Raw genomic sequence first — 3,809 nt, 5'->3', positions numbered from 1 at the left:
ATCGCCCGCGGACTCAAGCAACCTCCGGCCGAACTTGAAGCCCGAGAGCCGGCTGTTGGGGTCAATCTCAGGAGCCTCAGGAGCAGGAGGTGCGTCTGCAGATCGCCTCGGAGCCGGAGTAGGCCCGCAGAGAACCAGCCCCGACCTGTCCTTCTTCGGGATCAGGGGCGAGCTCTCACCGCCTCGCTCGTCGCCATCCTCGTCGTCGTCCGGCATAAGGCGAAGAGCACGGGACCTGGGCCGAGGGAGGGGCTCTCTCGACTCCCCGTCGGTCGCCTCGGAGTCGGGCTCCTCTTCCTGCCCCTCTTCTTCATCCTCTCTGCTGGAGTCGCTGGAGGACACGTTCACCATCGTCCGGGCCACCAGGTCCTCAGGAACCACCGCGGGCACCGGCCCATCCCCATTGAAAGCAGGCATGGAGTTCACCACCTGCTCCCAATCATCCCGAAGGAACAGGGGTACAGGAGCACCCTCCAGTCTCGCCACGTCTCCCCCAACCAAAGATTGGAGGACTGCGGCCAGATCTTCGTCGGCCAAGACTACGGGGCTCGGGCGAAGCCTCCACTGCGGGAGCGAGTGTTCCCGAAGCGGAGCCACCCGGTGCTCCAGGAACTCCCTCAGGAGCGACGCCCCGGTCAGCTTCGCCGTCGCCATGTTTCCCGGCCACAGGTCCGCGTCCATCCTCTCTAGCACTGGCTTCGCACGGGGATCGACGAGCTCCACACGGGACCAAGCGTCGACGGCCTTAGGCTGCCTCGTGGGCAGGATCAGCCGGGGGTGGATGCGCCCAGCATCCACCATGACCCACTTGCTCTAGAAGCCTTCAATCCTCTTCCCGGGCTTCGAGATAGCAGTGGAACTGGAGTACGCAATGAAGCTCGTGCACGCAGTGATGGGGCCGCGAGAAACCCGGAGGTAAAAGTAATGGAACAGCAAGGCCACTGAGGGCTTTACCCCAACATGAGCCTCGCAGTAGTAGGCGAAAATCGCAAAGAGAAGAACATAGTTGGTATGGAGGTGCAGAGTTTGCAGGTTGTAATGGCGGAGAGCGGAAAAGAAGAACTCAAAAAAGGGGGGCACCAGTCCGGTGGCGATGGCGCTCACGAAGAGCGGGTATAATGTGCTTCCTTGGTGCTCGAGAAGGGTGGAGCCAACCTTGACCACCGTTGCCCCGTCGTTGCCTTGCGCCGCCATCATCTGGCGCGTCCGGGCAAGGTTCTTCTCCGACACGTTCGGAGAATCCAAAGCGGGCGAGTACCGAGCTCCGGCCGGGGTCTGGCGAGGCGCCATGCCTTCCTAGGACGCAAGGTTGGAGTAGATCTGGGGATTTCGGAATCGAGAAGGATGAGAGCGAGAAAGGGGATCTGGGCAATGACTGGAGAAGGCAAAGGAGGTAAGCCTGGCCGGGTACTGCTCACTTGTCAATCCATGCAGTTGCCGTGGCGTCATGGGGAAGCAGGGTCGCCCACGTCCAATCAACCGCCACGCGGCGCCCAAGGCCACAGGCTATTGGGGCCCGCGGTGCTTCGCACTTGCCCCTTCGCTTCTCTGCTAAGCCAAGTCCAGGCGCGCCTTGGGCCCGGGGGCTACTGTCGGCGTTCTGGGAACGGGGGTACCCAGACTTGTGTCACGCCCAATATGCGACCCTATCCAAAAGGAACTCGAAGGTTCCACCAAGGATAGACCCGCATATTGAAACGCTTTTGCAAGGTGGATATCATTACATCAACATTACATAATAGATGGGGATACATACAAGAGGCATACAATGCCACACGGATACAACATCACAATACATAACAGCATCATCCGACTACGGATGAAACACAAACAGAAACTCAAATGACATCCACCCTGCTAGCCCAGGCTGCCGACCTGGAACCTATCCCCTGATCGAAGAAGCAGAAGAAGAACTCAACGCAAGCAAGCATCGCTCTCGCGCCATGATCATCGCAAAACCTGTACCTGCAACTGTTGTTGTAGTAATCTGTGATCCACGAGGACTCAGCAATCCCATTACCATGGGTATCAAGACTAGTAAAGCTTAAAGGGAAAGGAAGGGGTAAAGTGGTGAGGCTGCCGCAGCGACTAAGCATGTATGGTGGCTAACATACGCAAATAAGAGCGAGAAGAGAGCAATCAGAACAGTCGTGAACTAGCAATGATCAAGAAGTGATCCTGAACTCCTACTTACGTCAAACATAACCCAGAAACCGTGTTCACTTCCCGGACTCCGCCGAGAAGAGACCATCATGGCTACACACACGGTTGATGCGTTTTAATTCGGATCTGGTGTCAAGTTATCTACAACCGGACATTAACAAATTCCCATCTGCCTATAACCGCAGGCACGGCTTTCGAAAGATTATACCCTGCAGGGGTGTCCCAACTTAGCCCATGACAAGCTCTCGCGATCAACGGAGGAATAGACCTTCTCCCAGGAAGACCCGATCAGACTCGGAATCCCGGTTTATAAGACATTTCGACAATGGTAAAACAAGACCAGCAAAGCCGCCCGATGCGCCGACAAATCCCGATAGGAGCTGCACATATCTCATTCTCAAGGCAACACCGGATGAGACTAGCTACGAGTAAAACCAACCCTCAAGTTGCCCCGAGGTGGCCCCGCAGGCAGCTCAGTTCGGACCAACACTTAGACAAGCACTGGCCCGGGGTGGGCTAAAATAAAGATGACCCTCGGGTTGGCCGACCCAAGGGAAAGGATAGGTGGTGGTGAGGCAAATGGTAAAACCAATGTTGGGCCTTGCTGGAGGAGTTTTATTCAAAGCGAACTGTCAAGGGGGTCCCATAAATCACCCGACCGCGTAAGGAACGCAAAATCCGGGAACATAACACCGGTATGACGGAAACTAGGGCGGCAAGAGTGGAACAAAACACTAGGCAAAAGGACGAGTCTTCCACCCTTTACCAAGTATATAGATGCATTAATAATATAAGAGATATTGTGATATCCCAACCAAAATCCTGTCCACCATGGAGAAATCTTCAACTTCACCTGCAACTAGCAACGCTATAAGAGGGCTGAGCAAAGCGGTAACATAGCCAAGCAATGGTTTGCATAGGGAAGGTGTCAAAGGTTAGAGGCTGGCATGGCAATTTGGGATGGCTTGATAAACAGGTAATAGGTAGCGCAGCAAAGCGATAGAACGAAACAACTAGCATAGCAATGATAGTAGTGAGATCCAGGATAGCGGTCATCTTGCCTGAAATCCTGCAAGGAAGAAGAACGAGTCCATGAAGAAGACGATCGGAAGAAGCCGAACCAACCGTAGACGAACGAATCCTCACGATCGCAACGAAACAGGAACTAAGAAGAAGAAGCACACGACATAGTAAACACACCACACATGAACAAGACATGATGCACAACAAGCATGATGCATGACAAGACTACATGAAGCTACTCATGGCAAGAGATGATGCAAACAAGAACAACACATCAAGGCAAGTTTAAATGAGGCCGGGAACAACATATAACAATTCTGGTAAGTCCTCATATGCATATTTCGAAATTGGTCCAGATCTGAATAAACCTTATGTTCAAGTTGTTAAACATCAAGTTAAGATGCACCAAGATGATCTACACGAGATTCTAGTCAAGTTACATATAAAGTTCATTTAGTTCGGAGCTACGGCCTAGAAGATATGAGCAACACAAGTTATACATGGCATTGATGCAAAATGCACCCAAACATCAAGCAAACACCTCAAAACATGAATGCAACATGATAATATGAAACTACAATCAATTCTAAGCAAGTTTCATATAGAGCACACTCAAGACGGAG

This window comes from Triticum dicoccoides, chromosome 5B, assembly GCF_002162155.2.
Source record: "Triticum dicoccoides isolate Atlit2015 ecotype Zavitan chromosome 5B, WEW_v2.0, whole genome shotgun sequence".
Classification (NCBI taxonomy): domain Eukaryota; kingdom Viridiplantae; phylum Streptophyta; class Magnoliopsida; order Poales; family Poaceae; genus Triticum; species Triticum dicoccoides.
The sequence above is the reverse complement of the archived record's forward strand: the minus strand, read 5'-3'. Positions refer to the sequence as shown.